Raw genomic sequence first — 19,112 nt, 5'->3', positions numbered from 1 at the left:
CTTTTTTTTTGTACAGTTAGAAACTTTCTCTCTTTTCTTGCATTTCTTTATTGGATTTCTTTAGCTCTATCATTTTGCATGGCAAATCTGTGACCGTGTTTATTTATGTTAAGTCTGTATGCACTATATGTAACATTAGTCTCTAATAATCACAGAAAAATATAAGGATCCCGTGTTTTGTTAAAACGTTTAAGTAATCTTTCCTTGTTTTGATTACTTAAAATTCTTAAAAAGTCATGAAAAGTCTTTATGTACTGTATATAATGCAAGTGCTACTCTGACATGAGAACAACTGCCATGTCTCCCATCATGAGATCTAATTTAACAGATACACTGTGCTCTGCATATATATATATATATATATATATATATATATATATATATATATATATATATATATATATATATATATATCAAATATTCATGACTCTGAATGTTCCTTATCTCAGATTAATGGTCAAGCTTTTTATTTCTAATCTATAGAAATCCTTGACATGGAAGTGCACTTTTCCCCCCTTAGCACTTCACTTGGATCCAGGACTCAAGGATTCGAGATATCCAGGGATAACTTGAATAAGCAGATCAGTTTTACAGAACATGTGGTTTTAGTGCAGTCATGTTTAACTAAAGTCAGCTTACTCCATCAGAGATTTGTGTGCAGGGGAAAAATAGTCCTGTCTATCAGAAATACTTACTTGAGATTTAAAAAAAATAAATAAATGTAATGGTGTAGAATGGGATTTGGTTTTTATTGTGCTTCGTTAATGTTCTCCATGTCTCTGGTGAGTGGAGATGCTCGTCTCAGTGAGTTATGTAAATATGAGTTGCTCTCTCCCACCGTTTGAAGTCTTGCTCTGGATAAATGGAGCCAACTTCTGTATCTGGGACATGTTTAAACAGCTGTTTGTCTTAGAAGGGGATGTCCTAGAGAGTCTCTTCTTCTTCTTCTTCTTCAATACCTTTTCGGGACTAATTAAGGGAGGTTGCAGATGCACATCTGACCTTCCTGTTGCTGTCCCAAGTGTTCATTTACTTTAGTTATGTAGGGCTGCTTTGATCTTATGCAGAAACCTACAAAATGTTAGCACGGTCTTAAGGCTGTATCATTTTGTTTGCTGAAGTTATTTGCGATTCAGTTCTTAATGCGATTAAAACTAATCAGAGGAAATCATTTTAGTGTCTGACACTGATCCTTATCAAATCATTTGCTGAGCAGTGACACACTCAGTTTGTCTGCTTGCAATGTCATGTATTAATATACTTGTTTCTTGCAGGTTTGAGCTTTATCAAAATGCCATACTATCCAGCAACGGCCAAAAATAAACAAAATTGTACATCAGCAGCTTAAAATACTTAAAAATTTATTTAAGTAATAAAACAGTAATCAAACTGTACGAACACAATCTCAATCTAAGTGTGCACCTTGTAATAAGCGGAATCAGAGTTAAAACATGCTAAATATTATTTCTTATGAGTTTATTATAAAAATTAAATATTATAAACCTATTTCTACATATATTTACTTATTTTTTTGTTTAATTTGGCTTCTTTCGAAAAATATATTTTTATAAACGTTAATTATTTGCCAATATAATAAGACAATTTTTAACTTAAAGTAGTAAAAAGGTCTCGAAATAGTATTAAGTCAGTTGTTTAGTCAGTTGTTTTATTATGGTTTCATAGTGGGATACTAAATAGGTTCAATAACATCTATGAGTTTACCCGTAAAGCAGCAACAGGCAATAATTCTTACCGAATCAGAGAATTATACATGGTATAAAGGCTTAAGTAAATGTTCAGTACTTCTGTGGTGACTGGATTTTCTTTTTTTCAGTGAGAGGGAGCCACGCAGCAACAATAAAATATTCAGCTAGGAAGTAGAAAAAAAAACTCTTTAAAAAAGAGAGTATACAGCATGTGATAGCTATCATATACAGTATACAGTATATCTAGCTATCACTTGAACCTGTAAAACCTGTAAAAGGTATTAGAAATCTGTAGATCAACCTGTCATCATTTGTCATTAATCATTTGTGCACTGATTATAGCTTGTGAAAAGGAGGAAGCAGGCTATTAACCAGACGCTAGTCACTTACTAAAAAGCAAATGCTAGCTAGTTAGATTTCTAAGCAACCCCCTTTTTTTTGGGGGGTGGGGGGGTGGGGGGTTATAAGCTCATGTACCCATGTAATTCGAGTCAGGCCAGCAGGGAAAGGGTTAAGGGTTACTAGGAGAGGAGGATGCTATATTCATTAAGATTTCCCCTTCCTCGTCTCCACCTCTCGAGCCATCTGAAGCACCATTATGGCTTTTCAGGCTGCTTCCCGCGTAGATTCCTTTCTCCCTGCACACAAAAGCCGCCTGCTCAGCTGGATGGGCAGGGAGGAGAGCTTTTTCTGACGTGAAGTGCCCTCAGAGGCTTGAGTTGTGAGTGTATGTGTATTTGTGTGTGTGTGTGTTTGTGGGTGTGTGCATTCACATTACTGAAGGGCAGAAGTTGTGCTGTGTGGTTAATGACCAAGTTGGCCTTGCGCACTAATGATGAACCCCAGCATAGTAGGCTAATGATCTAATGTCTCTGTCTGTCTCTCTCTCGCTTATTGTGGGCTTTTCTTTCTGTTGTTTGTCATCTCTCTCTCTGTCTCTCTTTTTCCTCTCTGTCTCTCTCTCACACACACCTTTTTTTGTTCATTCTTTGTCTGTGAACATAGCTCCCAAAATGTTTTCACTGTCAGCTGCACTGTTTGTTCTCAGGCAGACAATAGCCAAAACGTGGTGAAGGTGTGTGTAGAAACTCTACACGTATCTTTAGCTCAGAACCTGACTGTGCATTTGTAGATGATTATGTAGCACATACGTAGATATTGCAGCTATGCAAGGGAACCTTGCGTACCTGCCTCTATACTCTATAATATTTTTCCTGAGGAAATTCCGTCTCATTAGCTTAAGAAGTAAAAGGATGGTGAAGAACTCATCTAGAAGCCCTTTTGTCACTGCTGACCCATATGATCCATTTTTTATCGTTTATTTATTTAATGTGCTTAATTGTTGTCAGCCTTTTGTTTTAATATATGAAGCATCCAGGTGTCCATACTAATGATGCACCGAAATTCTAGCCACTGAAAAAATTAGAAAAAATTAGAAAAAATTAGTGAAAGGATGAAAAAATAAACAACATAAACGACTGTTCCAAAGTGTAATTAAAAAATCATGTAATCCAGTGGCATTGCCAGTTGTACTCTGTTGTTGAGGATGTTTTCATTGGATTTCATTGGACTTAATACAGCATATTGAACCTCATTGCTGTTTATGTCCAGGTAAAAAGTCCTTTATACAGTTATTATACAGTATTAAAAATTGTTATTATTTCTTGTCCTCTCAGTTTTGTCTTATTAAAATACCTGTCAATTAAAAAAATATGTTTGGTTTTTTTCTCTAAATCACCTTGCAGTTTTTTTTTGTTTGTTTGTTCTTCTTTTCAATTTAAAAAAATTAAATTAAAAAAATTAAAAAAAAAATGTTTTCGGTGTATCCTAGATTTCGTGTTCTGGCCAGGAATTTTACTTTCGCTACATCACTGGTCCATACAAAACGTGTGTGTGCTGACAAGTCCCTGGCATTTCTGAAGTGCCTAATGCAAACTTCAGTCCACAACCCTTTTGTCTTCTCTTCTAGTTTTTTCACTATGGAGAAAAGTCATCATTTTTTTTATATTCATACTGAAGAGAAATGGATTAATTATGGTGCTATTATTCAGTCCTGACAGGATCCATAACAAGAGTGTGTCCACTGCTAATAGAATTTAGCATCCAGAGTGACAGGCCCTCACAGGCCCATTTAATCAAGTAATTTAAGCTCATGCATGGTGTGGGAAAAATATTTCTCCTCTCTAACCTGTAAAAAGTGCATATTTATCATTAGAAATGAGACAGATTCTGAAGCACCTCCGCAGGGAGATCCTCCTCTTTTCAGAGCCAAGTCTGTGTGTGTGTGTGTGTGTGTGTGTGTGCGTGCGTGCCTGTGTGTGCGTGCGCGCCTGTATCTGGATGTTTGTGTCTATTAACGGCCCCCCATCCAGACCGTCCTCCCTCTTTAGTGATAACTCTGTTCCGGCCAATCGGATGTTTAACCATCGCAGCTCTGACGTACTTACTTCCTGCTCACACATCAGGGCCCATGTGTATCAGGTCCAAGTTCTCCCCAGCCAGTGGAGAAACATGCTAGAATGCCTGCTGGATCTCGTCCTAGGCTCCCGGCGGGGCCCAGGGCCTGAGGCCAACACATCTGGAGGGGATGCTCTCACATCTGGAGGTGTAGCCCTGATCTATTGGCCTCCCCGTCCCTCATACCCATCTGCTCCTTTTGAAGCTGCTCATCCCTATTGCTGCTAAAAGTGCTCTGTACTGGGGTTATGCCTCACAGCCTCTCTGGGGCCCAGTGATGTGTCTGGAAAGACGTTGTGACACTCCTGTGATTCACCTGCTCTACATGACTATAAGCTCGGCCTTCACAAAGAGATGATGTGTGTGGATGAATCCAGCAGAAACCAATATTTACATGTGTAAGTGGAAATGAGGCAATGAATCTCTAGCCCTTGTTAGTCCTGTGTTATATACAGTTTGTTTATATGATCATGTGACCTTTGAAGAACAAGTCAAAGAAAAATGTCATTTTATTTTTTATGATTAGCACTTTTTTGGTCATTTCTATAATGACAAAATAATAGGCAAACACATAATCCTTTGTGCAGATTTTTAAAGTGAAAATTTTTTTTTAAGTGATTTATTTTATAAATTCAAAAAATTTTAGCATTTTCAAAACTTAATTTTAGCATGACACACATCAATATCTCACCTTTAAAACAGGCAGGAGCTAAATGTCTAACTGCTAGCTAAAATTACACTAGCTATGCGTATGTAATTTTATTTAAATTTTATTTAAAGTCTCTTCTTAATGTAACTACAGCCCATAAATTTTCTTTTTCTAGCCAGTTTATGTTAATCTGCCAGACACGTTGGTGTAAATGTTATCGAACATGTAACCTGTTAATAGTTGTTAATAGTTGTAACCTGTTAGTAGTTGATCCATAATGAGAGGTTTTTGGCACTACAATCTCATTCGACAGCCAGTGAATATTTAGCATAAATATTGCAAAACATATTAGTTTTGGTGGAAAAAAGGCATATCAAGATAAGAAATCCCTTTTTAAGCATTGTGACACATACAAGAGTGACTGAGAAACACTGGCAGTTTGGGTCAATCCCTCTGACCTTGCAGATGTTCACAGATTACTATAATACAGGAAGCAATCGGCTTTTTATTCCAGGGCCATTGTATCGTGGAGCGGCATGTAAAGTGAGGAAATCATTTTAAGAGCTATTATGGCAAGAGTGAAAGAAAGAGCCAGAAAGATCGGCAGGTTTACATTTGCCCATGCTCGTTTATTTGTCCTGACCGTCTTGGCCTGTAAATACATGTCGAAATCGTGAGGACACAATGCTCATGTGCAAGCAGAGCGCATTGTTTATAACTGATGCTCTCCTCATATAAAGCTCACTATTCTTCAAAGGGAAGACAACAGTCACAAAGCATAAACAGTTTATGACTATAGCACTATCTCTGTTAGTGCAGGATAAATACAGGAAAAAGAGTCACTGCACACTTCCTCCCAAGGACATGTGCACATCTCTGCTATCTTTTTTGTCTGTCCCTATTATTCTCTTTCTTTCCCCTCAGCCTGACTATTTCTTTTGAGAGTACTTTAAGCATCCAGTGGCTCTTTAAACTTTTAACTGATGTTGTTTTTCCAAGAGTCTTACAAACCTGAAAGTGAGTATCTCCTGAAATGGGCTTTCTCCAAGGTTAGTCTTCCAAAATATAACACCATTTCCAAATGCTGGATCTGCTGAATGCCATTTCACTAAATATGAATAGGTACATGAAAAGTTCAGAAGTTCCCTGCATGTAATGGTGGTGACTTTGGATAGAATGTGGAGGATGTAGTGTTGTCATGCACAGCTCAAGAGCAAACCCTAGTCTCCTGTACTGTTCCAAACCGCTGGAACTTTTTTGTTTCTTTTAGTCTTTTAATAGGCCTGGTAATACTGTAAGTACTTCAGCACATTCGATTTGTAATTGAACTTTACATCTTTATATATTCCATAAAATAGTACATTGAAACTGTATTATTCCTGGATTTCTTTCATAAGTGTGCTGGTCCAAAAATAACGCTGGAACTTGGAGGAGAAAATCATTCCCACTAGCCAGACTACTGCTAGTGCGTCTCTGTCCCAGGAAGAAGGTCCATATTTCCTCTGGTCATAAGTGATCGTATTCTACTATCCATGGTTTAATATCATGGAGCCAAGTTTTATCAGTAATTTATGGACTAAACGAACCCTCTAAAATGCCTGTTATCTGACCCTCACCATGTAGCACTGGCAATCTCATCTCATTCAGTTTACAGTCAGCCTAGTTTCTAGTTTCTGGTAGTTTTATAGCATCCTGCTGTGTCTATTTGAAACTGTCTTACATCTCCCAGCCATCTTTCCTCAGCCAGCTAGCGAGGGAGTTTATTATTTAAAGAGGATTCTCCTCCACATCAAGGATCCTTCTGACTTCCTATCAGGCTCATATCTGCTGAGCTTTGATATGAGAAGAAATTTTTGGGAAAATTGGGAGAGAAGAGGAAGTGGAACATTGCACTTGGTGAACCCCTCCACATCCTGTCCCTGAGTGCTCGATTAGTATCTCCAGCTGGTAGAGGCTAAGCTAGCCCCAGTGTTTGTATCCTAAGAGGCAGCATTTCCTATGAAATATTCCTGAAACACACCCAAAGTCTAAAACTAATCTTGGCCCTCATGTCAGTGATAATTGTGGCACAGGTAGATATTCACCCAAAGTCTCTCACTGACATCCCAATGCAAGCCAAGCTAGTGCTGGATTCTCCTCCCAGCTTCTCTGCTGGTAAGCTCACAAGTGCAAACGTCCGTCTCTGTCTGGCCAACACTAATAAACAGTCTCCGCTTGTTTTGGGCTCTTGCTGTCCCATTCACAAGGCGAGTTGGTTAGCATGTGGCAGGCTGATTTGGGGTTTAAATGCACTAAAAACATTAAACATTGTGTGTGAGGGTTTGGGACAGTGACAAGCCGAGCATCATGGTAACCCACCAGGCTACAAACCAACCGAGTTCAGCTGCCAAATGGCTGCACCAGTGGCTATGCTGCACACTACTGAAAGGCAGTATTTATGAATGATACACCTTGAAGTAAATCGTGACTTTGCTACAGTGCCCTAATAAAAGACATGCATAGCAAAAAGCATTTATGAGGTAGCACATGAAAAGCTTTGTAATATTTTTTTGATTGTTTATCAAATAAAAACATTTGATTTGTAATGCTCTGTTTCCTCCCAGATTGGTAGTGTATTAGCGCCTTCTGTTAAATTTGGTGGAAAATACAAAATGTAAACAGTTAAACACATTGAACTTCATGCACTTTTACACTTTTAATGTTGTGTAAAGTTTTCTGATTCTCAATGGTTCAGAATGTTGTTTGGAGCGTGCGCTTCTCACTCTGGCTAGCAGCCTGAAGTCATAACGCATTTGAAACTTCAAAATCATTTTCATGGCTGAAATGTGAAAAGTGTCTACCACTTTTTCTTTTTTTTCTTTTTTTCTTCTTTGTAGATTGTGACACAAACTGCTACTGTTTTGTGATCATTTCCATATGCACTCCCATCAAGGTTTGGCAAGGTGCAGGGTTACAAAACATGAGCATTTAACATCTTCTCGACAAGATTTGAAGGAAAAGACCTTATCAGATTGAAGAAGAATAACAACACCATCACTGTTTGTTCCAAAATGTTTATCTTCTACAGTTCCACAGTAAGCTAACAGAAGTACATTATGGAGGTATACGGTAGGTGAATAGTGTAGCCTAACATTGTTCTCTCCAATTGGGTTTAGTCAATGAGGTCTCTGTCACTTCTAATGAAATTTAGCCTGCACTCCCCTTGTCTTATATTGAATTAACTCAGCACACAAATGAAGCCAATTAGACTGGCTTAGCCATGATATAATTCAATGAGTCATTTTTGAGAACACAGAGTGAACCCTGAGAGGCTGAGGCCTGGTTTCCTCCTGAAAGGCCTGATAAGTAAGGAATCGGGAGCAGCCTAAGTGTGCACTTTCGCAAGAGATGCTTACCATCGGGTTAAAAGTGTAATTAGCCTAGCCTAGCCTGCGGGCTCGAGCAATGCATTTTCCACTCTGTGCTGCTTTAGCAGCTAATGGGTAAGAGATTTCTCTCAATTAGTGATAATGGGTCTCTATGTGTCAAGTCTCTGGAGGTTCGTAATATAACAGAAGGCAGCTGCATATGCCGAGTAAACATGGTAACAAGGAAGAGCGAGTAAACATTCGACTGTGGCATCATTTGAAACCAATTAGTGTGCGAAAAGAACCACTAATGTTCTTTTATAGATTATACCGTAGGAACACATATGTTGTGTAGGTGTACATAGCCACATGTAGCAACCTTAAACCTTTTGACTTTGACTAGCATTGCTCTTTGATCCATCTGCCCTTTTTCCTGAACCTTAGAACCTGATTTATCTATCTATCTATCTATCTATCTATTACAAATAATAATTAGTTAAAGCAATACTCAACACAGCCTCTATTAGCAACTTCTTTAGTGTATAGTGTTGTAGTTTTGTATTCTTTTTTAAATATATATTTTAAACTTTCATTGACATTTTTGTAGAGTCATCAACTGCCTTAGACTTGTCAGTGGTAATTGAATGTATGCTACTGATTCGGTGGATAGCGATTAAGTTTAAAAAGCTTGATTATTTATTTAATGGAAAGATGTGGAAATAATCATTTGATGATGGGAGGAGCTCTTAAATTGAAGTGAGCACACAATATTGCATTGACTGTGGCCTCATTGTTAGGGAGCGATGTGAGAGAGTGAAAAAAAACCAGAAACTTGATACATGAGTTTAGTAGTGAGAAGCTTTTATTAAGGTGGTTAATGGTAGGGTTAAAGGAAGAGTCCAAAATGAGTTTTAAAGACAGATCGTCCACTCACATGAGAAATCAAAGCTTGAGAGGTGATTAAGTTATTATAAGTTATTATAAAAGTGTGTGTTCGAAAGCGAATATATCTCTTTGACAAGAAACTCTTGGGGGTTACAGGTTAAATGTTGTTCACTCCAGTCATGAGGAGTGACATTTTAATATTTGCCACTGTTTTCAGTTTGTATCCATATTTGTTATTTCAATGATGTAGTTAGCCTAAGGCTAAATTTTAGCCTTGGTTAACAGTTGCATTCTGTAATTTGGCCAAATGTATGTGCTGTTAACGAATACATCGGTGATGTGCTTTTAGCTACTGTAACTATAACACTATGGAAATCTTGTGAACTGCTCTCAAAAGACAGTACATGTACAGCCTCGCCCTCGCCTTGCACACTTGATTAGCTTTTAAGTGGGTTTTGTATTATTGCATTATGGCTAAAACCATTTTCCAACATTCTGCCCAACTCCAGTGCTCAAACACTGCACAGTAGTTTGTGACCTTGTTGCTGGACTGTTTGTTTCCTTTGAATGCGTCACTCAAAGTTCCCGTGCTTTCTTTGGTTGTTATTTTGTTGTTATACTTTTGATTGAATATGATAGCAATGTGAATGAATCGTTGTGCTCAAACTAAAACACGCCCATTGATTCATATTATTCATATATAACACAAGGTGTGTCCTGTTTGATGTTATGCCCATGGATATATTTAACAACAAATGAATGGCAGCATTTGTGTATCTTTTTAGACAAAGGAGGAATATCCTAAAGCTGAGAGATTTTCTGTGGCACAATTTGCACATCTGTAAAGAGAACACAGTAGTGCTAATAACTCCAGGGATGAGAATTATCGTAACACTGACAGTTAGCACTTTCCAGAAAAAATGCTAATATGCCCCTGGTTTCATGTGTTCTTCTTCAGTCCAGTCATGGCACTATAGAGCTCATTCCCACTGTTCAAGCCTTGGAGTGTGTGACCCATTTAAACTTAACTTCCGGCACTGTGTCAGAACAAGGCAAGAGGTCTTCCATTTCCATTTCCTGAAAAATGTCCATTAGTGGGATGATAGTATCCTACTGAGGTTTAGTACTGAAAATATTATTTATTTTTACAAATTTTTATTTATTAACTAAAGGGTTGAGACTTGAGACTCATAAACCTCACCCTGTCCACAACTGCACACATTTTAATGTCTTTAATAATCACAGAGCTTGTTTCTACATTCAGATGTCTTTCTTTCATTGGAATGAACAGCCTTTGTTAAAGTCTCTAGATTTTTTATTTATTTTTCCTGTTATTTTCTAAAATCCAAACCATGTACACATCAAGTCAATTTCATTATATCGCCATGGTAAGCTAGCACAATTACACCCTGATATGATGCGCTGTAATGTTGCGCAAGCTCCTGCTTATGTCATGCATGCACCCACTATATCTTTTCTAAATCTGATTAAAGCTATTGAATAAAAAGCCTATGTTTTCACTCATCCTTTGTTTATTTCCACACAAAAGCAGCCCCACAAAAGGTTGAACTTTTAGCTCTTTGTTTGCTAAGACAGTGCCGGTAATTACAACCTCCATGTCTTGCCTGGCTGAGATACAGCACGAGTCCTGAATGAAGAGACAAAACAAAAAGGGCGTGATTGTATAACTCTTCAAGTGTGTGGTCCTGGTTTAAGGAGTGTGGGTGCTTTTTTTCCTACATTGTTCCCGACATTTTGATTTCAATTCTTTTGCCACAGCACAGAAGATGTTCCTTTACTGAGGTTTATGGGCCTGTGAAACACAGTGTTCTTTAAAAGTCTGAGTAATATAGGAGATATGGCTGGCCACTGAGAGTGTGTGTGTGTGTGTGTCTTATCAGTAAGAGTGTGGTTGCTCATCAGTTGGAGTTCCGACCAGTACGGCGCCTTCTCTTATCACATCCCATCACACTGTCATACCTTCAACAGAGCCCACGCCAACATGGCTGGTCTTTCTCTCTCACACACACAATTTTTCTTTCCTTCTCACTTACTTATGTACTTATTTACCTGGGTTTTTTTTTTGTCTTGTTTTTGAGAAGCAGCATTGCGATAGGAGATGAGGCCTGATTTCGTTGTCCTGAGTCAGTCACGTTGTCTCTTCCTGATTTGATTTGGACACGTGCTATAGGGGCGCTCCATTATCGCAGCATACAACATACAACATACAGAAAGAACTCTCAGCACCCAATACACTTTCCTTTTATCCAGAGCGATCCACAGTCCTGGATATCATATATGAAATTTGATTATCCATGTACTGGATGAAGCTGTCATCCGGATTTCTTCATTTGAGTGTGCGTTTGTATGGGTGTGTGTGTGTGTGTGTGTGTGTGTAGGTACAATACCCCAGTGCCTGATCAGAACTGAGTTCCAGTACAGTATCTCACTTTCACCAGATCGATGAAACTCTCAGACAGATGTATTGAATTTTTTGCGCCCCTGTAATGTGATAGACCTCATAAAGCAAACATTTCCTTTGGTTTTGATTGTGTACAGTGGAGGATAGATGCACTGGCACTTAACCCTCCTGTTCTGTTTGCTACATAGCAATGCACTGTCCCATTGAATAGGCCATCTCCCTTTTATATCAATACAATGTAAAAATGTATTTTGAAATATGTGATCTTCATTTCAGCTGTAACGCTCTTGATGTCTGCACGCGGGTCAGTGTTATTTTTCTTATACTTTCTTGTTTGTTTATTTTATTATCTTATTTTACATCTTATTCCTTGGTTAATTAGTTGAACAGAATTTCTGTAATATGACTATATATATATATTTTTTTACGTTAGATAAAAAGAGCCACGCACACTCTCCTCTTTCAAAACCTCTTTCTTCTCTTAGAAGGAACATTTCTAGGTTCTATGTAATATTATTCCATCCTATTATTCTATCTAGGTTGCATGTAACAGCATTTTCTCTTCAGAACATATTTCAAATGGAACCCATATAAGGAGTCAAGATTTCCTTAACTATCCCTAGAACTGGCGGGGAACCCTTTATTTCCTCAACACAAGGTTCTCATTTTGGAAAAAAAAGGATTTTCTGTTATTTTATTTTTAGCAAAAAAGAAAGAAAAAAAGAAAAAGTAAAACGGGTCATTGAGGGCCTAGGGTATTCTTTAAATGGTCACTGGTTCCTGCTTTCTGATGAGGTTAAATGTGACAACCTTGGAAAACCTATTTTGTAGGTTTCTACATAGAACACTAGAACTATAAAGGAGGAGATAATGAAGAACCCATTGGGTATTTTTTATGTGTAGAATTTCCTTAAACGAGATATATTTTGTTAAAGACATATATTTTGTTAGTTCTTAAAAGTGACTCTACAACAAAGGGTTCCAAGCAGAACCAGTAATTATTACGGAAGCAATGTGGGTCAGTTTGGAGGATTAAATATGGTGTAAAAGCAGTGTGCTAATACAAAAAGTACATTGTGTATTTGGTTATATACAATATGTGTGTGTGTGTGTGTGTGTGCACGTGTTTGTGAGAGATGGTCCAGCAAGGCGTGTGTGACCCGTACTGTGACAGGTAGCAGCACCTGAAGCCATCACAGATTCTACTGACCCTTTTCTTTGGAACTGATTGCTTGAAAGACTGAACCCCAGGCTAGTTATTTAGTGCATAAAGGTGGTTTGTTGTTACACACACTGCTCTTATTCACTCCAGTGGGAGCCTCTTTGCAATGAGGAACTTCATCAACACTGATAGCAGTTTAAATCTGTGACCCCTTTGGCCCCTAGATACGCTCTCTTGATCTTCTATTCACCCTTTCTGCTCCCTCACTCTCCACCTGGCTATACTGCCTCTCCTTGTCCTCCTTCTTCTTCTCCGCACTATCCCCGTCTTCCTCCCGTGACCTGAGGGCCTTCTCCCTCGATGAAAAGGTGTGATTCACATTAACTGTCAGTGTTGACTCCCTCTGTGAAGCTCCAGGAAAGAAAGAGGGAGAGAATGACATGAAATGAGAGAGAGAGAATCTGAGAGGAACAGCACGACTGGCTTTTCTATCTCCCGTGGCTCCTTGAGACGGCTGATTGGCACGTCCCAAAGCCCAGCCGCCGAGATTTATTGCCCCGATTCGCTCTTTCAGCTTTCACTAGGCTTCTGGGAGAGGCAAAGAAAATGGTTTCAGCATATGGAATGATTCATTGGCCCGCGGCACGCATGAAACAGGACCGGAAAAGAGCCAAGAACAGCGGATAAGAGCTTAAGGTGGAGGAACTTGATGAGGATGCGGTGTTGAGATGCATTTGGCAGGCTTGATAAGGTGGAGGGTGATTAACGGAGATTAGGTCAGAAAGAAAGGGCATGTGAGTAGGTGTGAGTGCTTTTATTTTTAGAAATAATCTGTTATATAGGAGTGGAGGTGTGTATGTGCATGACAGCATATACAGTGATATGAGTTCCAGGGTGTTGTGTTTGTGTGTAGATGTGTGTGTAAAACAGCTGCTGAGTGGCCAGGCCTCTCTCTAACCTGTGGACCATGCGCTTTCAGTTTGACGTCTGTCATCTACACACTTCTTCATCTCTTTCACCCCCTAATTGAGTGATTTTTTTATGGACCAGTTATAGTGTGCATGTAACACATATTTTACAGGCATTTTCACTCTTTCATGTACAGAAAGACTTCATGGCACTCCAATACATACCACCTTAGACAAGAGGGGAGAAAGTGGTATGTATTGGAGTGCCATGAAATCTCTGTTAAGCTTTTATGTAACAGAGACAGTAAAAAATGTAAAACCATCACACCGCGTACCCAGACCTATTAAAAATGGTTAGCAGTTAGCATTTTACTGTAGCCTTTTGCATGGCTAGTGCTGTTCATTCCTAAGTAATGGCTTTCCGATTCATCCAAACCATCTCTTTTGATTTTATAATGTAGTATCCATTATGCAAGGGATAAAACACATGATCGCATGCTGTTATAGCAAACAAATCAATGACAATGCAAGACCATTAGACACCATTACCACCCCAAAGTTGATCTTTTCTAATAATAATACATCCAGCACTATTGTCAGAGCTGCTGCTATAGCAAATGTTCAGTGATGCTCAGTGTTGATTGATGCATCCTGAATCAGATCATTGCCCCCAAATACTTTTTTTCTCTAAATGTAGGATTAAACTGATGTATGAGAGAACGAGAGAACTGCGTCCCCTCAGGCGAGGTTTTGGATCGTTATCCTCCAAGCGTTACTTACACAGATGGTTCTGCTGTCAAGGGAAGATGATACTTGCTCACCTGGTGTTGCAAGGGACAGAGCAAGTCTTTGTGAATTCATCCTCAGAGCAGCTTGACTCTCGGCTGTCCACGCATGAGGAGGCAAAGTCAGGTGACAACAGGGCACCAAGGAAGAGAGAAGAGAAAGGGGACACAGGGGTGTGGATGTTCACCGCTTGGTGGCTTCGTGCTATGTTCCAACATTGATTTGGCTAATGACATCATGACGTTTATGATACAGCAGTCTGCAAAAGTCTGATCACACTACCAAGATGTCAATATACCATTATTTTTATTCACTTATTACTTACTTTTTAAGAATATTTTATTTTGAAACAATGATTTTTTCCAGATATCCTGTTCATATACCATTTGCCTAATTTTTTAAACTATTAGGATACCATATATTATATTTCAACAGTTACCCTCTGGAATTCGCTCAGTACTCATGTAGTCTCCATGCAGTGTTCACACTTTCACTGATAAAATAACTATTTCATTCAGTGAGCAATGATGTAATATGTAACTTCTCAAAATTGTATTAGATTTTTGGTAACTAATGAAATAAAAATCATTTTTAGCCATGAACTTGGACTTTTGAGCCATAATGTGGCTTTTCCTGAACATTGCCCACATGCGTAGCACATTATGGAGCACCTTTTAGCCTAGTTTAGCTCTGTAAAGTCCATCACAAGTCCATCGCAAGACTTTCTCTTCAGGACAAACCAGAAGATGCAAGGCCAACAGCAGGACGAGTCATTAACAGTATGTTTCTCAAAAATGAAATACAAGGACTGATGAACACACATGACCATGAGGTAGGGAAGGAAGCCCTTTACGTCAAGACGTAAATAGGAGATTTAAAAAAAAAAAAACTGAAAGAGAATAGACTCTGGTCTCCATATCGGTTAGGTTTTAGTTTGGAGAGAACAGGAATAGGGTTTACTTTTTAAGACTTTGTAAATTTTGCATAATGTCAAGAAATAAATTTTTTATTTTTGCAATTCATATAGCAACTTTCTCACATTCAATTTCACGTCACAATGGATAAATTGGTCAGAGAGTTAAGAAAGCTTATCCTCTTCGCTCTAGTTCATTATCACCCCAATTTTTCTTTGCCTTTTCTTTTATTATATCTTTTTTCAGAGTTACAAATATGAGGGTTTGGAGGAATCACTGTGTTCAGGTGCCTGCACAGACACATGATACCTTTCTCTCAGCATCTAGAGAAAATGCTCAATAGTATTTTAGGCGTGTAACTTGCAATATGACAAATGTTCACACTCAAACTGAAACAGTATTCCACTAAAGATATGAAAAATCTGCTTGGCTAGAAAAGGCCATTTTAAATCACATTGTGTTCTAGACTCCACCGTCTTCACCACGCCTCTTGCGGCAGCTGTTAGAGACTGAGAAAGATGTGCACTTCTGAAAACTTTCCATGGGAAGGCTTTTTATTTGCAGTGATTGTAGCTTCGCTACGGCAGTGTGTAATAAAAGTCATTTCAAAAGGTTAGAGTGAGATGTGCAGTCCAGGATTAACATAATGGTTTTAGCATGCAACCTTTGGTTCTGGTCCAAATGCCATTGAAAGCATTAAAGCTTCAATGGCAAAATCTTTATACATCTTACTGCCATACATACTTTAAAACCTTTCATGACGTGAGAGCAGATTAAGGGCATCTGTATCATGTTTTCCTGTTGCTGTGAGTAAATGAATATTCTGTGTCGTTAGTAAAGCGATTGTATCAGGATATCACTGTTTAGCTTCCACCTCCACGCTAATCTGGATTCCCTTTAAAATAATTCATGAAACATTGTTCAAATGCAGAACGAGATGGAGAGAGGAAGGCCACACAAGGATTATGTCTCCCCTTTAAGCTGTGTTTACACAGTCATGGGGTGAAAGATTGCAGGACACTCACCGCCGGTTTGGAAGGCAGAGCCAGAGCAAAAAAAAAAAAAAAAAGTAAGGATACAATTTGGCACTTAGTGAGGCTAAATGATTTCCTCCAAGCGCCTGATTTCTACTGGGAAATCTACCCCCGCTTGCAGAGCTGCATCCGGAAAAATGTTTATGCAGTCTTTTTCTTTAATCCTCTCTTTTTCCTCTTTCTTTTCCTTTTGAATGAATAATTATCCTTCCAACCACAGGAAAAATATTTTCTTGTCAACATTAGACATTAGGAGGTGCTATGTGAACAAGGTGTTACATTTCAGTAGTCAAAATCGAACCTCTTGAATGGAATAAATTATGCTAAAGAAGTCTAAATTATGTTTGTCAAGAGAAGTATTTTTTCATTGTAATAAAAGATACATCAGTGAAACTTCAGGCCTGATGGCCTCTTTAAGGACTACTACTCACTCCACATCGCAGAAAACATCTTATTTATCTTCGCAGTGTACCTTTATCTAACGTAAGCTTAGTAAAAGTTCACTGAAGTGACTCGGAGCCTGGTGTTTCTAGTAGTAACTACTCAGTTGCTAATCACAGTGACTAAATGTTGACGATGTAGATGGGAAAGGCAGTGATAAATAAACGTTCTCTTATGTGTGTGATTGTGTTACACATCTGTGCCTGAGTAATAGCCTATGATGACTACTCTCAAATCATGAGAGCTTTTCTACACTAAATTAAATTCATCATTTGCTTTGTCACCTCTTAAGGATTTTTTGAAATGTCCACTTGTTTTTCGTTCTCATACTTTGCTATCAGTCCTTAGCTTCACTGGAATGCATGAAGGACAACATGGATGAGATTGTGTGCACTGAAGGATGATGTTTTGTGTGTTTCGAGAAGTCGCCCTTGTACACTGACCCGTGACTAGTTCTGCATTTTACCTTGTATTAGTTAAAGTTAATACTAGTCTTTATTAAGCCACTCCTAGATCAGCGTAAAGGAAAGGTTTCTGTCTGGAAGAGTTTTCTCACAGTTCTGATTCATCTGTTCGAAATAATAGGCACCAGAGGCACAGGGGCATGGGCTTAATAAAAAATGACGAGAATGGTTTTCCCATGGGAGGGAGATTTGCAGGATGTTTGTAGTTGTTACTTATTACTCCCTATTTTCTTTGAACATCTTATTCACACATTAAATATGAAGTCACAGACATAAGCAATTTGTTCTCACCCCTTCCTCTGTGTCCATCCGACCACCTTCCACCCCCAAACTATTTTTCTTTTTCATGCTTGCACATCTGTACGGAATCATTTTCCTGCCCACGGGACAAACATCTGATAGTGTGTATGCGTGTGTATATGTGTGAGCATTTTGTCAACAAGCATGCTGATGTATAGTGTTTTTGTATCATTATTGTGATCCATTGTTCATTTAAAGTTCATTGTGTCTGTGCGTGTTATATGTGCCTATTGGTTATGGCTTTATGCTTTCTTCTTTATATCCCTTGAGCAAAGGCTATCAACTCCCTTTTTTTTTTTTTTTTACAGCTGAGTCTTAGGGTTGTCTGCTCTTGCATCTGGAACTGGGCAAGCTTTCTGTGCCTCCTTGCCAGGTTTATGCTTTCACTTGATTATATTAACCGCTTCATGTCTCCTTTTGGCGGGGGGGAGGGGGTATAAGAGGCTGGGTCTTTGCAGAGGTCAAGTGGTGATTGCTGATGTTGTCTCCTCTAAACACATGTTTAGTCCTCACAAAGTGCATGTAGCTCCCCTGAAAGTTTGGTAACCATTAAGGGACTTCCTATGTCAGTTCCGCAGTCAGGTCTCAGAGGATAGAGAGATTTTGGGTTGGTAGGGGGGGAGGGGGTGTGCAGTAGGATGGTGTGTGCTGGTTGAATGAAAAGAGCTGAGCTCAACTAAGAAAGGTAGGGGGGGTTGGAGTGGGCTGGACATAATCACTTTACAGACAGTCCAAGCATTTGGGCGATGTTGAGTTTGCATGCTTGGCGCTCCTCATCACGTCAAGACCACTTGGTCTGGCAGCAGTATCTTGGACCATCTCACGCAACCCTGATCCAGACAGGAAGCGTCAGTGCGTGGCGCATTACGATAGGGGATCTGCCCAGTCAAAGATGAGCCGTGGTGTTCATATGTGAAGCGAGGGCAATGGAACCCAGGAGATGCCTCAGGGCAGAGGAGTCGGGGAGGAAATGAAAGGATCATTTAGTGTGGGGAAGGACTGGGCCCTGAGAAGAGGAAGGAGAGGGGCCACACCACAGACACCCTTCCCAGCCAGGAACAAAGACAAACAAACAGCAAGAAAAATCATCAAATCAGTGCCTGGGGCTGCCGAGACTGCTGTGCCAGCTCTGTTTTACAAAGTATTATCCTGCATCTGAGAGGAGTCTTACAGGGGCTTTGAGTAAACAAAACCATCTTCTTCCTCAAGCCAACCCATCATCTTCTCAGCCTTGTTTGGAATAGGGGCCTAGACATGGGGCCCCCAGGGTCTGGACCTGACTAGGCTGTGAAAAACATTTGTGAGGGAGTTGAGAGTGCTCATGGTCAGGGTAGATGTCTGGGCGATGTGTTCAGCTCATGCTACTGAGAGGGTGCACGAACTGTGCTGTTAAAGCCATGAATTACTCACACCATATATCAGAAACCCCCCATAGCCCAACTGAAGATGCTATACTTCTTTCTGCTCTCTCCCATCCTCTTTTCTTTCTCAGCTTACCATCTTCTTCCCTCCCTCCCTCCACCCCTACTCATTTATTAGGCAACCACATCCCTATATTTCCTTAAAGCTCCAGCCAAATTTAGGACTCTCTCAACAGCTCCCAGAATGTGACTGCATTCATATTTCTTTGGCTGTTG

This window comes from Pangasianodon hypophthalmus, chromosome 27 (assembly GCF_027358585.1).
Source record: "Pangasianodon hypophthalmus isolate fPanHyp1 chromosome 27, fPanHyp1.pri, whole genome shotgun sequence".
NCBI lineage: Eukaryota > Metazoa > Chordata > Actinopteri > Siluriformes > Pangasiidae > Pangasianodon > Pangasianodon hypophthalmus.
The sequence above is the reverse complement of the archived record's forward strand: the minus strand, read 5'-3'. Positions refer to the sequence as shown.